This window comes from Sylvia atricapilla, chromosome 26 (assembly GCF_009819655.1).
Source record: "Sylvia atricapilla isolate bSylAtr1 chromosome 26, bSylAtr1.pri, whole genome shotgun sequence".
Classification (NCBI taxonomy): domain Eukaryota; kingdom Metazoa; phylum Chordata; class Aves; order Passeriformes; family Sylviidae; genus Sylvia; species Sylvia atricapilla.
In genome coordinates, this window is record NC_089165.1 from 4,109,328 (window position 1) to 4,135,458 (window position 26,131).

The following is a 26,131-nucleotide window of genomic DNA, read 5'->3' on the forward strand; positions in this document are numbered from 1 at the left end:
CAATTGGGAGCGTGTGGGGCCGAGGTTTTTCCCTGGAAAACAAACAGAAAAAAAAACAAACAATCTTCCCTGTTGGACAAGATCCCGCTTTTCCATCTCGGCTATCCGAGACGGAGCAGCCTCACACCCGCCCGGTGTTCGTTCCCACCGGCAACCAGAGAAAGAACCTGGTTCTTATAAAGCGAGAAAACAAATAACGACGAGTCAGCGGGTCAGGGATGGCAGCGGAGCTGTCTGCGGGATAACCCGGCGCTCGGAGGCTCCGGAGCCTTTCCAGCAGCAGGAAGGAATGAGATGTCAGTCGGCAGGAGAGCTTCTCTTCCCGGGCACATGTGGGATGGAGCCGACCATCCCTGCGGCTTCCCGCTCCTCCCGCGCCCTCCTCGCAGCTGTGTGACCTCCCGAACGCACAGCAAAGGGACAATCCCTGGGAAAGCCGCGGCCGCCTTCGGCCTCACGCTGACAAATCGCCTCTGGAGTGTCCGTTCTGTAGGAGAGGCCGCTGGGACAAGGGATTCTGCCCGCCTGTGTATTTCAGAACGTGTGGGTTTATTGCAAGGGTCGTGGGGAAAAAGGGCTTTGCCTTCAGCCACCAGCCTTGGGTGAGGAGAAGTCCCAAAGAGAGAGGGGGAAAGAACAGAGAGAGAGCAAAGGGCAGGGGAAGAGAGCAGGAGAGCGAGAACAGGGGGAAGAGCAAGGGTAAGAATTCAGAGTTAAGAGGAGAGGTAAGAGTAAGAGTTAAGAGGTAAGAGAGTTAAGAGCTAAGAGCTAAGAGCAGCTCTTAGGAAGGAGAAGAGGAAGAGGTAAGAGCACGAGGTCTTTGTTACAATCCATTATATCTTCTTTTGTGATGATTATTCTAATTTTCAGTGACCAACCAACACAAGACACAAAATCTTACAGAATTTACACACAGCCTGTAAGAACTACTACATCACCATACTGTGTTATATTTTAAACTCTAAAAACTACTCTTTAAACTTCTGTTTTGCTACATTGACCTTTGGATCCCTCAGCCAGCAGAAAGGGATTGTTCAATCCAAAGGGATTCTCCTTCAGCTAGACCATTCTTAGTCAGGAACTAAGACTCAGTATCCTACAACTCAAAGTCAGCTTTCATTTCTATCCCCATTATAGGTTTCATATTTTCAGAATCTTTTGCTAAGCAATCATATTTATAAAATTTCCCCGATTTATGTTCCCCAACACATTCCATCATCCCAAACCCGCTGGCCGGCACCCCTGGGGCTGTCCTGGGGTGATCCTGGAACCCAAAGAGCCTCGGGGCTGTCTGCAGGGAAATGGGGGCTCTGGGATCGGCCCTTTGGAGCAGCTGCTGCCTCGGGAACGCGGCTTTACAGAGTGGATTTCCATGAGGGGACAAATTCCCCCTCCTGGTTGTCTCGGCAGTTCGGGGATTTTGCTGTGTGAGCAAGAAAAAAACAATAAATTATACTGCTTATTTCAGGGAGGCAGAATTGCTTAACACTTAAAACCAGGACCAATTATTTTTTTGTTCTTGGCTCCATCTCATCACGTCTGACCTTAGGAAGGACGTCAGCTCTCCTGCGAAATTCCCGTATTTTAGGGTGACAATAATCACGAAACCCTCCCAGGGAGTGGGACTGGTTAATATTCTAAAGGTTAATATTCAAAAAGGTCTTTAAGCTTTTTGTTGGTTCAGATTTCCCTAAAGCCACTGCTGCGCCACCATGTTTGCACTGTAAAATCAGTTTAAAGCTGCAGAAATTCCACATTTTTTCTGAAACATGATGGCAGATTCCTGAGAGCTTTTCCAGGACGGTTCCTGTGTCGTTTGTGTTTGTTTTGTCCTTTGGATTTTGGGTTCTGATTCGAAAATGGCCTTGGCAGGACAGGTTTAATTGGTGCCTGGCAGCTCTCAGATCTGTCTCACAAATGTTTCTCCATCATTTATGTTCAGATTCTGGAGCTGTCTCTGTAACCAAAAGACACCACTTCTGATTAATTTATTTCCTTATTGATCTGTATCTCTGGGACCAGACAGGAGCTCTCTGGGAACGTGGGAACAGACACAAGCACACCCCAAATCCAAGGAAAACCTGGAGCAGTGTCACGAGAGCCTTTTCCAGCCCAAATCCCTGATCCCTGGGCAACCTGGGAGGGGAATCTCTGACAGCACAGGAGCTTTTTTACTCCTCTAATGTGCCTTCCCTGGGTTTCCTGCGCCAGCAGCACAGGGGTGTGTAACCCAAGCCATGATTTGAGAAGAAAGGAGCCTGCACACCCTGACTCTGATGGGTGGAGAGCTTGGCAATGCTCACTGAGACCCTTTCCAGCCCGGGGTTTTGGCCTCAGGAGAAGGGGCCTGCTGGGGAGCTGCTCCTACAAACCTTCTCTGGATCTTCCTGCACCTTCCCAAAGCTGCTGGGTTTAATTTTACCTCAGCACTGGGGAACTTCACGATTACAGAGTGATTGTCCCTGAGTGTCCCCCCCGTGCCAGGCCAAGGGGCTCTGCTGCTGCCCCTTCCCTTCTCCAGCCCCTCCAAGTGCAGTGAAGCTGCAGATTCCCGTTTCAGGGATGATGCTGGGCACTAAGCAGCTCAACCTCCCTTTTAAAAGCCACTGCTGCTCTCAGGAGATGTCATTTGGGAAGGCCAGGGTGTCCTCTGGGGTGGGAGCTGCTCCGTGAGGAGCTCCTGCCTGGTTGGCTGCCGGAGCCTGGAGCATTTTTCTCCGTATCCAAACTGTCAGGGGCTCCCAGCCCCACCCAGTGCAGGACAGCTCACCTCTGCAGCAGGCGTTTCTTCTCCCGGGAAATGGATTCCCTGGGAATTCCCATTTGTCCTTTGCCGTGGGCTTGAGCTCCCAGCTGATTTCCCAGAGGTTTTGGGGGAGGGTGGCAGAGCTCTCCAGAGCTCATCCCACGGTACCAGACCGGCCCAGCAGAGACAAGGATGAATTCAACGAGAACAAGATTCAACGAGAAAGATTCTGCTGAAATATGAAGGGAAAAGGCCTCGCTCCCAATTTCTGACAGTGGGAAGATATTTCTTGTATATAAAGAAATCAATATTGGAGAGGGACTTTGGACAAAGGATGCAGGGACAGGACACAGGGAATGGCTTCCCACTGCCAGAGGGCAGGGATGGATGGGAGATTGGGAAGGAATTCCTCCCTGGGAGGGTGGAAAAGATGCCCAGAGCAGCTGTGGCTGTCCCTGGATCCCTGGAACTGCCCAAGGGCAGGTTGGAACAGCCTGTGACAATGGAAGGTGTCCCTGCCATGGCAGGGGTGACACTGGATGGGATTTAAGGTCCCTTTCCAACCCAACCCATCCTGGGATTCTTGATTCTCTAAACCTGTGTTCCCAACAAGGACAGAACCCTCCAAAGCCCCCCAAAATGGTGACATCCAGCCCCAGGAATGCCACGGTGATGGGAGTGACAGGAAACAAATGGGGTCCTGGGTGTCCTGAGACAGGAGACATGAAAGCAGCCAGCTTCACCCTGGTCAATATGGTCTGCTTTAAACTCTGTTTTTACTTCAGATTTGGGCTGCCAATAACTCCTTCAAACAATGATCTAATGCCTGTGTGAATGTTTGTAAAACCTCACTGCTCTGGCAGGTTGAGCTCTTGCCAAGAAGCAATCACTTGTAATTAGGCAGAAGGAGTTGGAATCTCCTGGCCTTGCAGTGCAGCACATTTTCCAGTTGTGTTTGTCCCATTTGGCCCGTGTCACTCCTGGGGGTGTGCTCCGAGCTGGGCTTGGTGGGACACCCTCCTGTCCCCAGGGGAATCTCGTGGGAAGCACTGCCAGAAACCTGCTGGGAAACACGAGGTGCCTGTGCTGGCCAGGGTGACAGGGTGACAGGGTGACAGGGTGACAGGGACAGCACCTGGCACGGGCAGAGACACAAATGGCATTTTGGGTTCTCAATTCTCTGCACCTTTACGTTGAGTCTTGAACTGGGAGCGTGGAGAAACTCTAAGTTTTTAAGGGACACCTGGAAAAACCTTTGTCCCCTTTGAGGGACAGCCCCAATCTGCTGTGGGACTGGACAAGTGCAGCTTGTTCCAGGAGCCCTGGGACAGTTTGGGTTGGCAGGAATCTTTAAAGGACTTTAGTGCAGCCCCTGTTAAATGGTTGCTGCTCACACAATGAGAAGTTCCCAGTGGGAAATTGGAGCCAGTAGATCCCAGGAAAAGGGATGAGGAATCCTTTGCCCACACAGAGTTTAAAAACCTCAGTCCCCACTCTCTCACCTGGCACCCAAAGGACATTTCCAAGTAAGTTGGGAATTTCGACATGGAAAGTTGGATGAGAAAACCCTTCTTGAAATTCCTGGAGCATCCTGAAATTCCCTTCACTCCCTTTTCCAGTTCTGGAGAACCAGGCCTGTTGTGCAGCTCCTGGGGGTTTGTCCTGAGACAGCAGGAGGTCAGGGACACGCAGGTCAGGTCCTGTGGGGCAAGGAGCTGTTATTTATGGAAGGAATTTTTTCCTGAATGTGAGAAGGAGCGGTGGATTCTGCTCTCCAGTGGGGTTTGAAATCCTAAATCCCAGCCAAGAGTCATCACATAAACTCGTGTTGAAGAACCTGACCTAGTTGGAATAATTGGAGGTAATTGTCAGCCCTTTCCAGATGACAAAACCCATAATCACCAGCAGATGCTCAGCCAACCTCACAAAAAAGGCTGGAAACCAGGGAGAATGGGGAGGAATTGCTGTCCCAGAGGCCCCGGGTTTCAGGAATGGGCAGGAATCTTCCTTAGGGGTTTTTCCAATACATGGGCAGTGCTTTGTGCTCGGCCTGGGCATCTCTGCAGAAATCTGGAATTGTGCCATGAGCTCACAGCTGAGTGACTCTGGAATATCCGGGAACAGTCGGAGATGGAGCAGCTCTGAGGTGAGGGAAGGCTGGGCTGCTCCCTGTCCCCAGCCCCTGAAGCCAGACTCTCAGATCCCTGAGGCAGCCGGCCCTTTCCTGAACCCTGGGATGAGCTGGGTGTGAGGCGGCTGCACTCGCACAAAGCTGGGATTTGGATTTCACCTGGGAGTTCCCTGCAGAGCCCTGGAGAGGAGATGGGATGTGGTGAGGGTGAGGATGAGGATGGAGGAGCAGGATAGCTGGCACTGTCTGGGATATCCCAGTCCCAGCTGGGCTCCTGGGGCTGTGGAGACGCTGTACAAGTAGAACTGATCCTCCTAGAAGGGTCTGATGCCACCAGAAAATTAACCTGGATTGCTAATTAATCACAGGATTGTAGAACCATGGGACATCCTGAGCTGGATCAGAGTGCAGCTCCTGGCCCTGCACAGACACCCCCACCATCCCACCCTGTGCCTGAAGCCTTGTCCAAACGCTCCTGGAGCTCTGGCAGCATTGGGAATGTGACCATTCCCTGGCCAGAGCGCTTGCAAATTCCAGGAACCAGCGTTTCCAGAGGTGTTTTTCCTTGTACAACGCTGTACAAAGAGGAAAGCTGGGAATTCTGGGATGGGCAGAGCAAGGAGCTGCCCCCGTGCCCAGCCAGGGGCTGTGACAGCTGGACTTTAATTACCCAGCGCTGGAATGAGGCTTTGGGAGGCTCTGGAGTGGCTCACGGCACATTTGGTGTTTTACAGCCGCGGGGATTCATCTCTTCCCGTCCAACCTCCTGCAGCGGGGACCAATAACCAGGGATCCTGCCTGGAAACCAACAGCTCCCCTGGGAATGTCTGGGGCAAGACTCACCGAGGGCTCTTTGAAGTGGGCAGTAATGTGGAAACAGTGACAGCAGCGCTGTTCCCATCAACCAGGGGTCTCCCGTGGGGGCAGGGGGCCGAAAAAAAGGGGGAGAAAATGAACCACCACACCTTTGGGAAGAGCTCGGTGTGCCCGGGGTGGGTGTGCAGGGCTGGGCTGGGCTGGGCTGGGCTGGGCTGGGCTCCCTCCCTGGGATGGAGCTGCTGGCCCAGGGGATGGAGTTGCTGGCCCAGGGATGGAGCTGCTGGCCCAGGGGATGGAGCTGCTGGCCCAGGGATGGAGCTGCTGGCCCAGGGGATGGAGTTGCTGGCGCTGGGATGGAGCTGCTGGCCCAGGGATGGAGCTGCTGGCCCAGGGATGGAGCTGCTGGCCCAGGGATGGAGCTGCTGGCCCAGGGGATGGAGCTGCTGGCCCAGGGATGGAGCTGCTGGCCCAGGGGATGGAGCTGCTGGCCCAGGGGATGGAGCTGCTGGCCCAGGGATGGAGCTGCTGGCCCAGGGATGGAGCTGCTGGCCCAGGGATGGAGCTGCTGGTCCTGGGATGGAGCTGCTGGCCCAGGGATGGAGCTGCTGGTCCTGGGATGGAGTTGCTGGCCCTGGGATGGAGCTGCTGGCCCTGGGATGGAGCTGCTGGCCCAGGGGATGGAGCTGCTGGCCCAGGGATGGAGCTGCTGGTCCTGGGATGGAGCTGCTGGCCCAGGGATGGAGTTGCTGGCCCAGGGATGGAGTTGCTGGCCCTGGGATGGAGCTGCTGGCCCAGGGATGGAGTTGCTGGCCCTGGGATGGAGCTGCTGGCCCAGGGATGGAGTTGCTGGCCCTGGGATGGAGTTGCTGGCCCAGGGATGGAGTTGCTGGCCCAGGGATGGAGCTGCTGGCCCTGGGGATGGAGCTGCTGGCCAAGGGGAGGCTGAGGCAGAGTTGCTGGCCCAGGGATGGAGCTGCTGGCCCAGGGGAGGCTGGCTGGGGCCATGACCTCCTGTTGGAGCACTCCAGACCGACAGAACTCGGCAGCTGCATGAACTGGTTGTGGCCTCAAGCAAAGGCCATTCCTCCGCCGCTGCCTCGTGCCAGATGGTCCCAGCCCAGGCTCAGGGCCTCACGTCCCCTCTCAGCTCTGCTTTTCATGTGTCTCTCCCCCAAAAAAGGGCTGGGCCAGCGCCAGGCTCCAGCAAACCCTCCGGAGCAGTCCCCCAGCTCTGGCAGGTCACCGGTGCTGGAACCAGCCCCATGTCCTGCCTGCGCAGCCCAGACATCCTCCTCGGCTCTCCCTGCCAGCTCTGGAATGAGAAATGGCTCTGCTCTTGTGTCTGCTTCCATTCGAATCCCTCTAGGAAAGAGCTCGTGTTCTCCAGCTCCGTGCTGCTGAAATTAGCCCTGGCATCCTGCAGGATTCCAGCCTCGGCTCGCGCCTCCAGGAGTGGGAAGAGCTGCCGAGACTGCGGAGACAAGCTGGATGTGAGAGCCAAGTGTCCAAAAAGAACACGTTCAGGAACAGCTCAGAGAGCAGGAGGTGCTCCAGCACGGCAGGGAAATCATCCTGCTGAGGATAAAACTCTCCCCACAACAACAAAAAAGTGGTTTTGGGTAGGCAGGAAGGGTTAAGCCGTGGCACGAGGTTTGGGACAGCTGCAGGATGCTGGAGTGGGCACTGGGGTTGGAAGCAGGATGGATGGTTTTAGGTCACTCACAAAGCTTTCTAATTACTCTTTTTTTGGGGAGAAAAAAAAAAAAAAGGAGAGAAAAAAAAAATGGTGTGTTTGATTCTGTAAGTGCTGAACATTCCACAATTGCTGTGTTTAATAAATACAGCGGGGGCTCCTAGGAGACTGAATGGGGCTGAATGAATGAAGTATGTGAGACATCTGAAACCTATTAGTTGGAGCAAACTGGTGGAGAGGCAGGAATTCTTCTCTTTTTGAAAATATTTATACATTTTCCTTTCATGTCAGGCCAACATCTTATTTGGGGTTATGTTCCAGTGGAAGGAAAGGTGTGTCGGGGGGAAATGCAGGAGGAGGGGAGGTGAGGATTTGGGTCAGGCCCAAAAGGAGCAGAAGGGCTGGGTGGCTTTAGGGCCACATTTTCCTTTTGGAATCGAAGCCAGCACGTTGATCCATGAGGGGGTTTGCCCCAGCCTCGATGGGGATGGATGTTTTGGGATTCAGTTCGTTTTTGGGGTGTTTTGGGGAGCTTGTCCACTCGTTTGAGGCAGCAGAACTCCCCAGCCCTCTCCAAACGAGGTTCATGGAGCCATGGGTCTGCTTTAACCTGGTTTGGATATTTGGGCTGGATTAGAACACACACCCAGTGTCTTCCCCACCACATGGACAGCTCCAGGAGATCCCAGCAGTGTCCAGCAGCAGCAGGAATGATGCCACATCCCGGAGGTTTCCACCCAGGCTTCTCCTTCTCGTGCAGAATTACCTCACTGACTTGGGGGAATGGGGAAAAACAGGGAAAATGGATGAGGAGGACACAGAACGTTCCCCCAGGGAATAAGCAGAGCTGAGAACTCTTCAGGAGCCATTTCACCTGTGGGGAAGTCTCTGGAATGGGAGGGGAAGAGTTGACAACACCCAGCTCTGGTTTGGGTGGATAATTCCAAAGGGAGCCTGAATTCCTGCTGGAATCTGTGATTATTTCCTGCTGGAATCTGTGGTTATTTCCTCCTGAAATCTGCTGTTGTTTCCTGCTGGAATCTGTGGTTGTTTCCTGCTAGAATCTGTGGTTTTTCCTCCTGGAATCTGGTTTTATTTCCTGCTGGAATCTGTGGTTTTTCCTCCTGGAATCTGTGGTTATTTCCTGCTGGAATCTGTGGGTTTTTTTCCTGCTGTTATTTCCTGCTGGAATCTGTGTTTTTTTTCCTGCTGGAATCTGGTTGTTTTTCCTGCTGGAAGCTGCACAACTCTGGGACAATTCTCCCACCTTTGTTTCCTCCCTCTGTGTCTCAGGAGCTCACCCGAGGCTTGGGGTGACACCTGAGCTCACCTCTCCTTGTGCAGGAGCTGGGCACCAAAGCTCAGTTTGGTGTCAGAAAGGTCTCTATTTTGCAGTGTTTTCCAGCTGATAAGAGAGATGTAAATTATCCCTGATTTCCTGTGATCCCTAATGAGCTTTGTTCAGATTTTACTGCAGCACTGCACTCAACCCTTTCCCTTCAGGCTTCCTGAAATGAAAACGAGAAGTTTTAGGAAAACTTGGAATTTGCAAATGTCTCCCATTATCCTTCTAATCTCCCCAACCTGATTAAATCAGAGGATATCTCCCCCTCCATAGGAAACAGATGTTCCTCTTGCAGCAGGGACATGCAGGAGGCATCCTGGAATTTGTTTAATTTAGACTCTCTTGGAGATGGGATTATTTTGGGGGGTGACAACCTTCAATGTCCAAGCTCAGGTCTGGCTGAATTTGGAGTGGTGCCAGTAAGGAATTTCTGTGGAGTTTCTTTCCATCATTAAGTGAAGAGAAACTCAAGATCCCTGAGCTGAGAGCTTGGAAAATAACCCTGGAGTGGGTTTTGATGGCATCTTTTAGTCGGTTTAGAGGTGAAAACATGACTGGGACAGGGGATGGGGCTGGGTCTCGTTTTGTGAGGGAGCAGTGGAACCCATTCCTATGGATTTAACTCTTCCTGGAGCTCCAGGGAATGAGGCACTGAGGAAACATCCTTTCCCATCCCTCTGACTGCACTTTGTTCCCCATCAGTGGGAGGATCTCGGTGGGTTTCAGTCTCACCAGTTTTGTCCACCTGTAACTCTTGGCTTTTCAGATCTCTCCTTTTTATTTCTTCTGGGGTTTTTTTTTTTTTTTTTTTGGGTTTTTTTTTTTCTTTTTTTTTTTTTTTTTTACCAGGTTCAAACAAAATCCTGGTTTTCCAACACTGAGGGAAGTTGCCCAGAGAAGCTGTGGCTGCCCCATCCCTGGAAGTGTCCAAGGCTGGACAGGGCTTGGAACAACCTGGGACAGTGGAAAGTGTCCCTGCCCCATGGCAGGAGGTAAAATGGGATCATCTCGAAGGTCTTTCCAACCCAAACCTGAGATTCTGAGATTCTAAATGTCAGCGCTATTTCTAAAATATCTCGATTTTCCCCTGCATTGGAGGTTCTCAGTGTGTGTCCATCTGTGCATGTGTGGGTGGTGGTTGCATTTCAGAATTTCCAGGACTGTTATAGCTCTTAGGTTCTTTTCCAAACAACTTCCTCCAGTGTGAGTTCTCCCTCCTGACGGATCTGGACCCCACTTGGAAGAGTTCTCCGTGGGTGAGGGCAGCTGGATAAAGAGGCTGAGTTAAAGCCTCTCTCACCGGAGGTGATTTAAGGGTTCCTCCGAAGCAGAACCCTGTAACAACAATGCCGATTTGTTTCAGATACTGGACACATTTTCCACCCTCCGCGTGTTGATGGTGCCAGTGACAAACGGTGGAAAAAACTCCTCAAGTGTGAGCCAAGAATTCCCTTCATCAGCCTTTGGCCACGGTGCCTAATTTATTCCAATTTATCCCACTTTATCCCGATTTATCCCAGCCTCAGCCTTGCTCAGACACATTCCCAAGGCGTGTCTCCTCCGAGCCTCTTGGGAGCACCATTTCCACGTCTGTTTGTGCTGCCCGGACACGTCACCATCCCTGTCCCTGTCCCTGTCCCTGAACGCGTCCCGAGGGGAACAGTGACCCCTGGGATGTGAGCAGGAGGAGCTGGGGAGGGTGGATGGGGCAGCCCTGGAGGCTCCTGAGCTGTTCCTCAATTAAACACAACCCGGGTTAATTAAAGCGGCTCAGGGCGGTGCTCTGGGTGGGGAAAGGAGATGGATTGGGAGTGTCCCCAGAGCCCTGTGTGGGGACAGAGAGGGACAGCGGCAGCAGCTGAAGGGGTGGCTGGGACAGAGGTGACTGCTGGGGATGTTTAATATCATCCTCTTCCTCCTGAGGAAGGCACCGGGAGCGGGGACAGGACCCAGGGGACGGCTGGAGCTGTGTCGGGATGGATCCTGGATGGATCCTGGGTGGGTCTCAGGGGATGGTTCTCAGGGGATGGATCCTGGGTGGATCCTGGGTGGGTCTCAGGGGATGGATCCTGGGTGGATCTTAGGGGATGGATCTCAGGGGATGGATCCTGGATGAATCCTGGGTGGGTCTCAGGGGATGGATCTCAGGGGATGGATCCTGGGTGGGTCTCAGGGGATGGATCCTGGGTGGATCTCAGGGGATGGATCCTGGGTGGATCCTGGGTGGGTCTCAGGGGATGGTGCACCCTCAGGGATGTTCCTGGCAGTGTGCAGGGCTTTCCCAGTGCTCCTGGGCTCCAGCTGCCCCCATTTCCCTGCTGTGCCTCGGGGGGGTTCAGAGTTTGTGTCCCCAGTGCCATCCCCAGCCTGTCCCTCAGGGAATGACCCAGCCTGAGCACGGGAGCCGGCATGGATAATTTGCATCCCAATAAACAGTCCAAAAACTGGGATCGGCTTTGAGCAGAACCACAGCGTCCTTGGGCTGTGAAAAACTGCTACAAAAACAGCAAGTTCAGGCTCCCTGGCTGCCGAGTTCTGTCTGAACACGGAGGCTGAATACCATCAGAATAGTTTGTTTTATTTCCAACTTGCCTGAAACCAGAGATTCCTGGGAGGTTTCCAAGCCAGTCGCTGAACCCAACTGGATTTTGATTGCTCTATCGCCTGTGAACCTGAAATTCTGGAGCTGCTCTGATCCCTGCAGCACTTTGGTCGTCCCAGCTCCCCCTCCCGGCATCCCAGTGACCCTTTCACAATCTCTTTGTGTCAGGCTGCGGTTTGTGTTTGCGGTGTTTTTCTCATTCCCGATTTATCATGGAATGGGCTGGGTCGGGAAGGATCCTGAAGGAGCATCCAGTGCGTGGTGGGGACACCTCCCACTGGCCCAGGCTGCTCCAGCCCGGCCTTGGACATTCCCAGGGATCCAGGGGCAGCCACAGCTTCTCTGGGAATTCCATCCCAGCCTCTCCTCACCCTCCCGGGGAGGAATTCCTTCCCAATATCCCATTTATCCCTGCCTGGAAAACCATTCCTTGTATCCCGTCCCTCCATCCCTTGTCTGAAAGACCAGCAGGATTCAGTCCCGAGCAGGGAGGGAGCAGAGCTGAGCCCAGCTCCGGCACATCCAAAGGTGGGGAAGCAGCCAAAGCCTTGGACTCCGTCCTGGGCTGGGAGAGGAGCAGAGCCCTGAGCTCCGCACATGGAACGTGCCGGCTCCGGAGAGCGGCACCTCCGCGCTCCTCGCTTCCAGGAATGTTCCAGGAAGTGGGCAGGAGCCTCCTGCTCTGCTGAGAGACACCCCGCTCTGCTTTGAGACATCCTGCTCTGCTGAGAGTCACCCCGCTCTGCTGAGAGACACCCCACTCTGCTGAGAGTCACCCCGCTCTGCTGAGAGTCACCCCGCTCAGCTGAGAGACACCCCGCTCTGCTGAGAGACACCCCACTCTGCTGAGAGACATCCTGCTCTGCTGAGAGACACCCCGCTCTGCTGAGAGACACCCCACTCTGCTGAGAGACACCCCGCTCTGCTGAGAGACACCCCGCTCTGCTGAGAGTCACCCCGCTCAGCTGAGAGACACCCCGCTCTGCTGAGAGACACCCCGCTCTGCTGAGAGACACCCCGCTCTGCTGAGAGACACCCCGCTCTGCTGAGAGTCACCCCTCTCTGCTGAGAGACACCCCGCTCTGCTGAGAGTCACCCCTCTCTGCTGAGAGTCACCCCGCTCTGCTGAGAGACACCCCTCTCTGCTGAGAGACACCCCGTTCAGCTGAGAGACACCCCGTTCAGCTGAGAGACACCCCGCTCTGCTGAGAGTCACCCCTCTCTGCTGAGAGTCACCCCTCTCTGCTGAGAGTCACCCCGCTCTGCTTTGAGACACCCCGCTCTGCTGAGAGACACCCCACTCTGCTGAGAGACACCCCGCTCTGCTGAGAGTCACCCCTCTCTGCTGAGAGACACCCCGCTCAGCTCACAGCAGCCCCGTGGCCCCGCAGTTTGATGCTGCTGTGGCACTGCAGCCCTCGGTGTGAGGGTTGGGGTTTGGGGTTTGGAGCCCCCCTGGCCCCTCGTTTCCCTGCCTTTATCCCCTTCCCTCTCGTCCCACCAAACCTCTTCCCTGCAGCTGGCAGAAAATGGGATTTTCTAGTGAATACCAAAATAAACACAGTGGTGTTCAGCACAGGAGGGGAGAGGGAAAGGGGAGAGCCAGGGACTGGGATGGACAGGGAATACAGGGCTGGACATCCCAGAGAGCTGGGGGTACATCTGGGATAGACAGGGAATACAGGGCTGGACATCCCAGAGCTGAGGGTACATCTGGGACATGGAGAACAGGGCTGGACATCCCAGAGGTGCTGCAGGACTGGAAAATCCTGTGGGAATCAGCAGAACTGGGATGGGATCCGAGCCCTCCTCCAGCTCCTGCAGCCTTAGCAGCGTTCCTTGTGGGATTTCTCTCCCTTTTCCCAGGCAGTGCTGAGCGTTTGGGGTTTGTTCCAGGGCTCTTCTTTGTAGTGATGGGGAAAACATGAGCAGAGTCACTTCCCTGCTGCCTGTGACAGGAATGAAACAGGAGCAGAGAGAACAGCCCTTGGTGGGGGCCAAAGGTCCTGCAGAAGTTGACTCTGAGGAATGGCAGCGAGCAGAAATCTCCAAAGATTTTCCAGGTGCTTGGAGATTCTCCCCGTGTTGGTCCAGGTTCCACCCTCCCTCTGGGAAGGATTCAGACCCGGGGTTGATTTGATTCCTTTCCCTGGGGAACACACACACACAGAGGAGTGGTTGGAAAAGTGGATCCTGTGAGGGAGGAATTGTGATCCCCCCAAACCTTGGCAGGCCCAAAGCCCCGGGATTGGCTCTTGTGTGGATTTTTCCTCCTTCCTTCCCTTCACAAGCAGCTGGAATCCAGGCAGGAGCCCGGCTGTGGACAGGGAATGGGAACAGGGATGCTCAGGAATTCCCTAGGGTGAGCCTGGATAATCCTTCAGGTCCTTCCCACCCAAACCACCCTGGGACCGTGTGATTTATGATCCTTTGTGCCCCCCATCCTCTGCCCCAGCCAGGCAAACCCTGCGCCCCAAATCCCTCCGGAAAAACCCCACAAAGCCAGCACGGAAAAATCCGACTGAGGGGCTGAAATCGGTTAAGGAGCAAGATTAGATCAAATATTTCTGAGCATCTGGGGCTTCTTGACCACCCCACCGTGGCCCATCCCCGGCTGTCAGACCCTGAGCATTCCCAGAAGGAGTTAAGAGAGACCTGGGCAGGAGCCAAGAGCTTTTGCCGGAAGCTTTATCTTCCCCCCTCCCAAAAAAAAAAATAAAATAATCTGATGTCTGGAGCTCTGGACAAGGCATTGTCCTCATAAAACACAACAAGAACAACAAAACAAGCTCCTGCTATTCCCAGCTCTGTAACAAGCTATAAAATGGGGGGTGAAAAAAAAGGCAAAAAGAAAAGAAAAAGAAAAAGAAAAAGAAAAAGAAAAAGAAAAAAAAAAGGCCCTGGAAATGTAAGAGTTTTATTAAACTGGAACCATGTGTTTCCCATAGTCCCGTCTCCATAAGCTGTGCACATCCCGTCCGTGTTTATGTTCTCCTCGGGGGTGTGAGGGGTTTTTTCCATGCCTGGGAATGATTAGAAGGAGGGAGCCTGGATGAACTCATGTCTCCTGTGAGCAGCACCAGGAAACCTGCACACACCGGGAGAGGCACAACTCCTGCGGGGAATGTGGGAGATGGGGAAGGCGGAAAGGCAAGGCAAAAAGGGAAAAGGGAAAAAAAAAAAAAAAAAAAAAAAAAAAAAAAAAAAGGAAAATTCCAGAGTGGAAAAAGAGGAGAAAGTTGTCCCACGTGGCTCGTTGGAGGAAGTGGTGGATTGAGGATATTCCCTGGATATTCCTGAGGGTTTGGAGTGATCCTGCCTCACCCAGGGAGGCTCAGAGAGGCTGAAACATTCCCCAACTTCCCTTCTGGGCTCTCCAGCACCCACCAGGCGTTCCTTAAAGGAGGAGCTGATCCTGGGAACAGCTCCCTGGAGACTCCCCAGGGAAGGAGAAGGGCCAGGGGTGGGATTTTCCAGCAGCCCCCAGCCTGGCTGGAGACATCTGGGCCCAAGGGGCGGCCGTGGGGAGGTGGGGGGTGAAGTTTGAATTCGGATTTGGGCAGGAATGTCCCGGCAAAGAAAGCTCAGAGGAGGAGTCTCGGGGGAAATGGGTAATGGGATATTTTTAGCCGGGATTGGCAGTGCTGGGCTGGTTGTTTCCACGTGGGTGAACAGCCCCAGGGAGGACTGGGAAGGGTTCCCTGTGCGGTGAGCAGGTGTGGTGACACCTGCGTGGTGACAGAGCTCCAGAGAAGGGACATGACATCACGGGGAGTGACCTCAGAGATCCCAGAGATGACAGAGTTTCACCCATTTTTCCTGGTCCTGAGCCCATTCCCTCCCTGTGAGCGGCGCCTCTCCTGCTGCAGCACACCCAGGGCTGGGGATCCAGGATTTCCTGGGCCTCTGCTGGGAATCCCAGGCTGGTTTAGGTTGGAAGTGTCCTCAGAGCTGCTCCCATTCCATGGGCAGGGACACCTTCCACCAGGGGCTGTCAAAGCTTCCCTCCTTATTCCTCATTTGGAATCCTTTGGGTTGGCATCCAGCTGATATTGGGATTTTTCCCCAATGATAAATGGTTTTTTTTTTTTTTTTTTTTTTTCTATCCCACATTCTCCTTCCCCTGTGACATCCATCCCTGGCAGTCAGGTTATCCCTCAGACTTCCTTTAGTTTTGATAAAGTGGCTCCCTCAGCATTGGCAGCCCTGGGACCAGGGAATTCCTCCTTTGATCCCTTCAGGAGCTGTTTTACAACCTCTGGGGCCTCAGCTCATTCCCCTTCATGGCCCTGTCCTTACCCCTGTGGAAAACCCGTCCAGTTTGGGGTCTGCTAATGTTCCCAGCAATACCTGGATTTTTTTGGCTTTGTTGCTCCGAGCCCTGTCCAGCCTGGCCCTGGACACTTCAGGGATCCAGGGGCAGCCACGGCTTCTCTGGGAATTCCATCCCAGTCCCTCCTCACCCTCCCAGGGAAAAATTCCTTCCCAAATCCCATCTGGTGCTGCCCTCTGTCCGTGTGTCTCGTTCCCTGTGTCCCTCCAGGACAGTTTAGGAACAGCACAGGCCATTGCAGCCTGTAATTAATTATTATTGATAATTAAACCTGGATACTCAGCCTGTGGGATTTGTGGGTGACTCTGTTCCTTCAGCCTTTTTCATTCCTCCTCTTGCCTTGAACACGTCCCAGAAATAAGGATTGGAGAGAGCCAACCAACACCAGCACCTTTCCTGGCAGAATTCCTGCTCCTCCAGAGGCCCTGAGAGGCCAAATCAGCCTCCTGCTCCGTGTGAGCCCAGCCAGGAGCGCCCTTTTCCAGGGATTGGCTCCTGGAGGTGTTGGCACCGAGGGAAATGTGCTCCTGCTGCTGGCTCCTGGCTGGCAGAGGGCTCAGGGAGCAGGAGGAAAAGGAGTTTGCAGCTCTCAGGGAAGGCAGAGCCGAACTGCTCCCTCCAATCTCTCAATAAATATTCGAAGGGAAGAGATTTTTTCCTGCTGGCTCTGGGTTTGTTCCCTCGTTACCCCGAGCTGGGGAAGGGACCCTGCAGCCGGGCTGGGGACACTGGGGGTGTCCTGGCCAAGGGTGACATCACTGAGGGGCTGACTCCAACTCGCACACGACCCTGACAGGCAGAGCCAAAGGATTCCAAAGGAGAGCGAAAAAAATAAAATAAAATCTCCTTCCCCAGACCTTGGAATATTCCTAACGCCTGCAAGGCAACAAACTGATGATGCAAGGTCCCCGGGGGGACGGGAAGGGTCTGTGCCAAGCAGCTCAGACACAAAGGCTCTGCTGTGAGTGCTTCCTGCAGGAGGCTGCCCTGATCCCACGGAATGACAGGAATCGTGGAGTCCCAGACCCCCAGAGTGGTTTGGGTGGGAAGGGACCTTCAGGATCAATCCCCAAATCCCAACCCCTCCATGCTCCAGAGGATCCCAGGGATCGCTCCACACAATCCCATTTTGGGTCTTGTTGTGGTTTTCCAGAAATTCTTTTCAAATGTATCCTGAAGGTTTGGGGTTCTTCCTGGACCGGTCAGACCAGTCCCCATGCAGACCCTCAGGGTTGGGATAAACTGGTAACAAACCTCTGGAAGGCAGCTTTGGAGCCTCCAGTGCTCCGTGGGCTGCTGGGGATGAGTGAGGCCGAGGGGCAGGAAGGGAGTTTGGGCTCTGGCATCCCCCCTGAGGTGAGCTTTGCTGCCCGTGCCTTCATTTCCACGGAGTTTGTTCCCCTCCTGCTTTGGGTTCCATGGAGTTTGTTCCCCTCCTCCTTTGGGTTCCATGGAGTTTGTTCCCCTCCTGCTCTGGGTGGCAGAGCAGGGCTCTGCTCCAGCCTTTGGGCTGTCCCAGCGAGGCCCCAGGGCTGGATTTGCTGCTGGGGGAACAAAATCCCGTGTTTTTGTGGGCCCGGGCTGCAGCTGTGCCACGGCCAAAGCGCTGCGCTGCTGCTGGGGCAGCTCCAGCCTTGCCTGGGTGGTCTGGCAGCTTCCAGCCCCTCGTGAGGGACAGGGAGCAGAGGGATGGATGCTCAGGCAGGAGGGGAGCTCGGGGGGTTTGCGTTTCCCAGCTGATCGTGCAGCAGGAGCAAACCCAAACCCTCTGGGTGTCCTTGGAGCAGGGTCACGTCCGCACTTGGGGAAGGATCCACCCGCCCTGGTGATGCTCAGGCTGGCTGGTGAACCCTGGAATCGCAGAATGTTCACCCACAAGGACCATTAAAGGGATTAAACGGCCCCTTTAACCTGGAATTCCGGCGTGGTTTGGGTTTGAGGGAACCTCAAATCCCATCCAGTGGCATGGGACACCCTCAGCTCTGTGTCACCACCATGGCCAGAGGGATGGAGCCCCTGTCCCAGGGGGAAAAGCTGAGGGAATTGGGCTGATCCAGACCTCGGGAGCCCTGACGGGACACAGCTTTTCATTCGGTCCTCCCCCTGTCAGCAGCTCCTCAGCCATTGGGCACGGCTCTTTTCTGTCCTGCTGAAATCCCATCAGCTTTGCCCTGGCTCAGCTGCAGCACCCAGCGCCTCTCGTTTCCCTGCTGCTCTTCCTGCCTCAATTCCTGGCTCAGCTGGAGCACCCAGCACCTCTTATTCCTCTGGTTCCCTGATCCTTTTCCTGCCTCAATTCCTGGCTCAGCTGGAGCACCCAGCACCTCTTATTCCTCTGCTTCCCTGATCCTTTTCCTGCCTCAATTCCTGGTTCTGCTGGAGCACCCAGCACCTCTCCTCCCTCTGTCTCCCTGCTCCTCTTCCTGCCCGAATTCCCGAGCCGGGAACCCCTCTCCTTTCCAAAGAAAAGGCTCTCCACACACACACACACCAAACGAGGTTTGCTCCAACGTTTTTCCTTTCTTTCCCCCCGTTTTTGCTTCCCCACAGAGCGCTGCTCAGCTGAGGGTGAGTAACTCCAGAGTGTCGTCCTTGCCCTTGACCTCTCCAATCCCTGGGGATTCATTCCTTTGCTCCTCGTGCCACCTGATGCTCTGGGCTGGGATTGGGAACAACATTCCCGGCCATGGATGTGGTTTTTCCTCCTCTGTTGGTGCTGGGAGACAAAAGAAAGATTTTATTATTATTATTATTATTTTCCATCAGGAACGGCTCCAATCTGTGTCTGCTTGAAAGGCAAGTGCAGAGCTCTGCCCCATCCTCAGCTGCTGGGGAATCCCGAGTGGATTCAGCATCCCTGGGCTCCTCCAAACTGAGCTGCAGGAAGGGATATCAATATTCCAGCTTCCCCTCAAACCACCCTCTTGTTTCCCCTTGGAATCAGCTCCCTGGAGCTCTCACCTTCCACAGGGGGAAGGTGTTCCTGCGCTCACTTGTCCCGAAGAAAATTCCACCTCCTCTATGGGAAAATGGGTTTTTTTGGGGTTTTTTTAGGCTCTGCCTTGGCAGCTGCAGGCGGTGAGTGGCTGGAAATGCTGCCCACGGCTCGGAGCAGGAGTTCCTGGGATCTGGGGAGCGGGGCCAGGGCTCTCCATCTGCTCCAGCCCCGCTGCCAAGTTCAACTTCTGCGCTGCAGCTCGCACAAAGGGGAGAAAAGAGCCGAGGGGAAAAAAAAAAAAAAAAAAAAAAAAAAAAAAAAAAAAAAAAAAAGGTTGGAAAACGGGAAATTCGGGATTTAAGCGAGGGCAGAGGGAGCGAGGCGGGGCAGGAGCAGACAGATGTGCTGGGGACGGTCACATCTGCCGGGGGTGAGCAGCCCGAGGTGGCGACAGCCCGGGACAAGGGCTGGATGTGCCTCCAGCCCACCTGAGGGCAAAAGGGAAGGTGTTGGTGTCCCGGTTTGGAATGCCACAGGAGGGATCGCCTTACTGCCGGGCAGGAGAGAAAGAAAGAGGCGATTTTCCTTCTAAATCCGGCAGCTCCCGTGTCAAAAGTTCCACAGCGAAATCCCACCGCACTCCGAGCGGGGCTTTTTTTTTTTTTTTTTTTTAATGAATAAAATCTTAATAAATGTCCGGGGATTGATTTTTCGCAGCAGCCTCGCCTGGCTTTGATCTCCCCTTGCCTGGGCTCAGCCGCTGCCAAGCCAAAGAGGGAAAAAAAAAGAAAAAAAAAGTCCCTTTTTGCCCGGGTTTAAAGCGAAGGGTGTTTTTTTAAAGCCCTTGGCCGCGGAGCCGTGTGTGATACATCATCCCTCGGCCCCATCCCTCCTCTCCCAAATCCAGAGCGCACACACTGAAACAATTTCCCTGTGGTTTCCCTCCTTGGTGGAGTCGAATTCCTAGAAAACAAAAGGAATGTTGCAACCGTGGTCACCAGCTCGGGAGGCTGGAAATGTTCCCCGGGGCTCGGCGGGGACCCGGGACCGGCCTTGGCTTGGTGGCACCTCGGTGACATCCCTGGAGGGGAATTCTTCCCACGTGCGGTGTGAAATCAGGGAGGTTCTGCAGCGCTGGGAATCGCGGGAGGCAGGAGAGAGGATTCAGGGAATTCTCTGGGCTCTTTGCCCCAGGCCTGAGGTCACCCAGAGCTCCCAAATCCTAAAACCTAAACCCAAAATCCTGGGATGGGGTTGGCAGGTTCTCATCCCGGAGCCAGGAATTCCTCCCTGGGAGGTGCTGGGATGGATCCCCAGGGATGGATCCCCAGGGATGGATCCCCAGGGATGGATCCCCAGGAAGCCGAGGCTGCCACAGGGATCCCTTGGGATGCTTTTGTTGCATTCAGGATTTTTTTGGGGGTGGGTGCATTTTAAGGGCATCCGGACAAGGTGCGGGAACAGATTTGGGTCATCCCAGGAGGTGACAGCCACTGGCTGGTATTCCAGGGACAATTCCCATCCCCGGGTATCCCAGGGACAATTCCCATCCCCGGGTATCCCAGGGACCATTCCCATCCCGGGGACAATTCCCATCTTTGGGTAACCCAGGGACCATTCCCACCTTTGGGTATCCCAGGGACAATTCCCATCCCTGAATATCCCAGGGACAATGCTCGGGGAAGAGGAGAAATGGGGTTTGGGGCCAAACCCTGGCGGCTGCCTGGGGCACTGCGGGGCGAGGGAAGGGGTTAATGCCCTGGAACAAATTCCCCGAGGAAAACTTTGTCTACGCTGGTTCCTGAGCTTCCCTCAGCACCTCGTCTGCTGCCGCTCCGGATCTCCAGTTCCTTCTGGAACTCCATGGGAAGGTTCTGGAAATGCTGGGCAGTTCAGGTCCGGCATCCCTGTGTCCCCTCTGAGCCCCTTTTCCCCATTCCCATGGATAAATCCCCCATTCCCATTAATAAATCCCTCATTCCTGTGGTTAAATCCTCTATTCCCTGCTTTTTCTCCCATTCCCAAGGATGAATCCCTCATTCCCATAAATAAATCCCTCATTCCCTTAAATAAATCCCTCATTCCCATAAATAAATCCCCCCTTCCCTGCTCTTTTCCCCCATTCCCATGGATGAATCCCCCATTCCCATTAATAAACCCCCCATTCCCGTTAATAACCCCCCCATTCCCATTAATAAATCCCTCATTCCCATAAATAAATCCCTCATTCCCTGCTCTTTTCCCCCATTCCCATGGATAAATCCCCCATTCCCATCAATAAAACCCCCATTCCCATCAATAAAACCCCCATTCCCATTAATAAACCCCCCATTCCCGTTAATAACCCCCCCATTCCCGTCAATAAATCCCCCATTCCCATGGAAAAATCCCCCATTCCCATGGATAAATCCCCCATTCCCATCAATCAATCCCCCATTCCCTGCTCCCAGAGCAGCAGCACCAATCCCTCATCCCCTGAGCCCTGCAAGGATGGAGAACCCGAATTTGCTGATTTTGGCGGTTTGTTCCCTGGTTTGTTGATCACCTCGGGGGCTGTCGCTGCCCCGGGAGTTGTGTCACCCCGGCAGAAGCAGCACGGGCTGATTTTAGACAGCTCGAGGCAGTTTTTGGGTGACACTTTTTAAAAAAGGCAGGAATGGAAAAGTTCAAGGGGCTCTCAGGCGGCTTTTCTGGGGGCTCCTGACAGGAACCAGCTCGGCTTTGATGCAGAAATGAAGGAAAGAGGTGAAGGAATCAGGTGAAGGAACACGAATTCCCGGCTCTCGTCAGACTTGGGAGATCAAAGAATCCTTTGGAGTGGTTTGGGTGGGAAGGGAACTTAAATCTCATCTCATCCCTGCCATGGCAGGGACACTGTCCCCTGTCCCAGGGGGCTTTGAGACATTCCAGGGATCCCAGGGGCTCTGGGAATTCCATTTCGGGGCCTCACCGCCCTCACAGGGCAGAATTCCATCCCAATATCCCACCTAACCCCCGCCTCTGTCCGTGTAAAACCATTCCCTGTGTCCTGGGCCCTCTCCGTGTGTCTTTTGGATCCTTCAGGCACAGAAAATCCACGGCTGGGACAACTCCAGCCTTCACTTCTCCAGGCTGGACAATCCCAGTTCCTGATTTCCCAGTTCCTGATTTCCCAGTTCCTGATTTCCTTTCCTGATTTCCCGGTTTTTGGTATCTCACTTCCTGATATCCCAGTTTTTGGTACCCCCATTTCTGTTACCCCAATTCCTGATATCCCAGTTCCTGATTTCCCATTCGTGATTTCCCAGTTCCTGTTATTCCAATCCCTGTTATCCCAATTCCTGGTATCTTTTCCTCCCAGGGAAAGAGCCGTGACCCCGCTGAGCATTAAAATGTAAATGTTGGGTTTAACAACTTGTCCGTAGCTTTAAATCCCCTTCCCAGGCTGTTTCCATGATTCCAATGAAATGAATGAACGAGGATCTCACCCGATTTATTCCACAGGGGTTTTCCCACCTCCGTGTCCTACCTGGAGCTCCCCAAAACGAAGAGGTTGGATCTTTTCCTCTGCCCTCGTTTTCATTATTTATTCCTCAGAGTTCCACCTGCTTGCACAGGAGACATGGCAAAAAAAAAAAAAAATCCCTGAATCCAAACTGGGAAAACTCGTAAATCCCTCCTGGGTTTGTGAAATAGTTTGGCCAGATAATGAATCATCTGCAAATGTTTGATTTTCGTGAGTGGTCAAGCTGTGGCTGCGCTTTTCCCCTTTCCAAACGACGTTTGAGGAGCGTGAATAAACACAATAATTGAAAATTAATTTTTAAAAAAGCCCTTTAAAAACAAATTTGTATCATTTAAAAAAATCAAATTCCGTGTTCAGGTTCAAGGTAAAATGTTCATCAAATCACCCCGGAATCAAATTACCCCAAATGACTCCTCATTTCTCCTCATTTCTCCTCATTTCTCACTCTGCCCAGGGCAGCAAAAACTGAAGGTTCTGCTCCAGGCACATAATTAATGACAATAATAATTAATGACAAGGATTAATGCCAGCCCCTTGTGCTGAGTCCAGGGTGGGTTTAGGGCCTCTCTCCTTCTCTCCCAGCAGGAGGAAAATGGCATTTTGGGGATATTCCCTGGCTGGTTTTTCCCATGGGATGTCCCAGTCCTGCCTGGAAAGCCCAGGGTGATGGAAGCTGGAATGGGAGTGGGAATGGGAGTGGGGATGTGGGAATGTGGGAATGGAATGAGAGTGGGAATGGGAATGGAATGGGAATGGAAATGGTGGTGGGAATGAGGGCGGGATCAGGGAGTGGGAATGATGGGAGTGGGAAGGAGCATGAGGGTGGAATAGGAGTGGGAACGGGGATGGGAATATGGGAATGGGAGTGGAATGGGAATGTGGGAGTGAGAATTGGAATGGGAATAGTAATGGAATGGGAGTGAGAGTGGGAGTGGAAATGGGATTGGGGATGGAATGGGAATTGAATGGGAACAGGATTGGGAATGGAATGATGGGAATTGAATAGGAATGGAGTGGGAATGGGATTGGAAATGGGAATTGAATGAGAACAGGATTGGGAATGGGAGTAGGAGTGGAAATGGGATTGGGAATAAGAATGGAGTGGGAATGGGATTGGGAATGGGAATTGAATGGGAACAGGATTGGGAATGGGAGTGGAAATGGGATTGGGAATTGAATAGGAATGGAATGGGGATGGAGTGGGGATGGAGTGGGGATGGGAGCTGTCTCCTGGCAGAGCTCGGGGCTGCATTCCCTGCCCGGCTCCATTCCCGGCTCTGCCTTTTCCCTGGCATCCCACAAAGCTCGCTGGTAATTAGGCCGCTGTTAATTAGGCCGAGCCTCTGCTGACCCCTCCGGAGGCTGACTGGGAACAGGGCTGGGAACAAAGGGAGGCCGAGGCTTTCAAAGGGAGCAGCAGGAGAAGGGCTCAGGCTCTCCTGGAATTGCGGCTCCGTTGGGAATTGAGCCGATGGCCGTGGCCGTGCTGGGTCAGGAACAGCCCCGGGTCACCCTCCTCGGATCTCCCTTGGGATCCCAGGAGCTCCTCTGAGCACCCTGGGCATGGAAATCCCGGGATTTGGGGCTTTCCTGGGAGAATTCTGGGCTCCCAGCCCTGGGAAGAGCCGTGGGCCAGCAGTGGCATGGATCAGAGAGAGGATTTCTGGGTGGTTTATTCTGCAAAGAAAAAAAAGTATTTATTTTATTTTATTTTATTTTATTTTATTTTTATTTTTTATTATTTTTTATTTTATTTTTTTAATTTTTTTTTATTTTATTTGAAGAAACGCCATTGGTCGTGAGGCCTACAGCAAGGGGCAGAGGAAAACTGGGGGGTTTTTTGGGGTTTTATGGTTTTGTCTTTTCATGGAGCCCACAGAGTGGACTTGAACTCCCAAAGCTCTTCCTCAGAAGGAAAATTTAATATCTCAAATATACTTTTATTATTAAAATTATATATTTAGAGAAAATGCCTCTTGACCTCCGAGGTTGTTTTGTGCTCTGGAGCCAAAGTAACTTCGGGGTGTGAAAAGGGTCAATTATTCCTTCAAAACCCCCAATTTTCCTTCCTTGTTCCACGCGAGTCACGCTGAAAACTGGAAACCCGCCAGCCAGAAAAGTGATTTTATTTATTTTTTTGTTTTTACTCGCTGCTTTTCCTTGCTGCAGCTCAGCCCAGAGAAGCAGAAGCTGAATTATCCGGGGAGGGAACGAAGCAGAACCACTGAAATTTGGGGGGCTCAGAACTGAGAATTCCCGAATTCCTCCCGCAGGAACAAACCCCGGGAATACCGAGGGGAGGCTGAGCCCGAGCGCTCTCCCTCTCTCCCTCTCTCTCTCTCTCTCTCCCCCAGCCCCTCCTGGAAGGATTTTTTTGGTGTTTTTTCGGGCTGGGGAATGTTGGGTTGAGTTACTCCCACCGCCCCGGTGCCTGCGGCAGGGTCCTCCCCCTGGCCCGGCTGAGGCTGGACCTTTTCTTTGCTGCTCTGCCCAAAAGCCGGAGCTTCTCCGAGCTCCTGCTCTGCCCCGACCTCCACAAAAGGAGCTCCGGGCACATCCCCGGCACCCCAAAGGTATTTTCGTCCCTTTCCGCAGCTGATTTTTTTCTTTTCTCTTTATTTTTTTTAATTTTTTTTCCTTTCTCTGTTCCATTGTGTCTTGCGCTTTCTTTTCTTTTCTTTCTTTTTAATTCATTTCATTTCACACTCAAGGGAAATGTTTTCTCCTTCCTTTGCCCCCAACCGGTTTAAAATCTGATTTTTTTAATTTTTTTTTTTTAAGGGTTCGATTCTCTCGTTGCTTTTTTTTAAATTTTTTTTTTCTCAGCTCCTCTCTCACCAGTTGGGTTTTGCTGGGATTTCTCAGCGCCGCGAAGAACTTTTTTGGAGGCTTTTATTCCATTGAAGCCGCGGCTCTGTGGCGGCTGTAAATGACTTTTCCATGCCTGTGCGAGCTCTCGGGGAATGTCCCGTGTATCCATCATTTGTCAGGCTCCTCATCCCCCCGCCGGGAAATGGATGCAGCTGGAATTCCTTCGCTTGAAATCGCTCGAGTGCGAAACTTTTAGCGCCTTTTTTTTTTTTTTTTTTCCTATTTTTGCCACTTTTTTTATTTTATTTTTTTAATTTTTTTTTTTTTAATTTTTTTTTTCTTTCTTCTCCACTCGCCGCGTTCCCGAGGAGCTGCGAGCCAGGGAACAGCTCTGCCTTTTGTGTGGCTGGAGATAAGCGGAGCCGCAGAGCCGAGCTCGGGGGCTGCAGGCAGGGCACTTTTATTCCCTTTTCTTTGTCTCGCAGCCCTGCCTTTTCCCCCTTTCCCTTCCCACTCTCCTCACTTGAAACCTTAGAGCCTGAACAAGAAAAAATCCCCGAATCCCTGCCTCCAGAGCTGAGACATTCCCAGCTGGGACGCTGGGAGCAGCGAGGGGAATTGAACTTTTCATGACTTTTAATGACTTTTAATTACTTTTAATACTTTTTAGGTGGTGTTGTTTTTTTTTTTTTTTTTTTTTTGTGGAAATTTTTTTAGGTGGGTTTTTTTATTTGTTTGTTTTTGGTGGATTTTTTTGGTGTTTTTTTTTTTTTTTTCTGGTGGAGTTTTGGTTTTTTTTTTTTTTTTTTTTTTTTTTTTTTTTTTTTTTTTTTTTTTGGGTGGGTTTTTTTAATATTAATTTTATTTTTTTGGTTCAGGCGCATTTTCTGCCCCGTGTGGGCTGATCCTCGGGGCTGGCCCGGAGCTGCGGTGGCAGGGCAGGGGGGACACTCAGGGGTGGTGGCTCGGGGCCTCTCCCTCCCCACCCGGGGCCTCTCCAGCGCAGATTGTTCCCAGCCCCGGCCACTTCCAGGAGGATTCCTCCCTCCTGGAATAACACCGCGGCTCGGGGGCTGCAGAGGTGGGAGCTGCATCCCGGGAGGAGGAGGAGGAGGAAGGATGGGCTCCCCACGGGATTTGGGGATGGTGCCCTGGGGACGGGGTGGGATCGGGTTTAGAGCCTTTGCTTTGGGATTTCTCATCTTGGG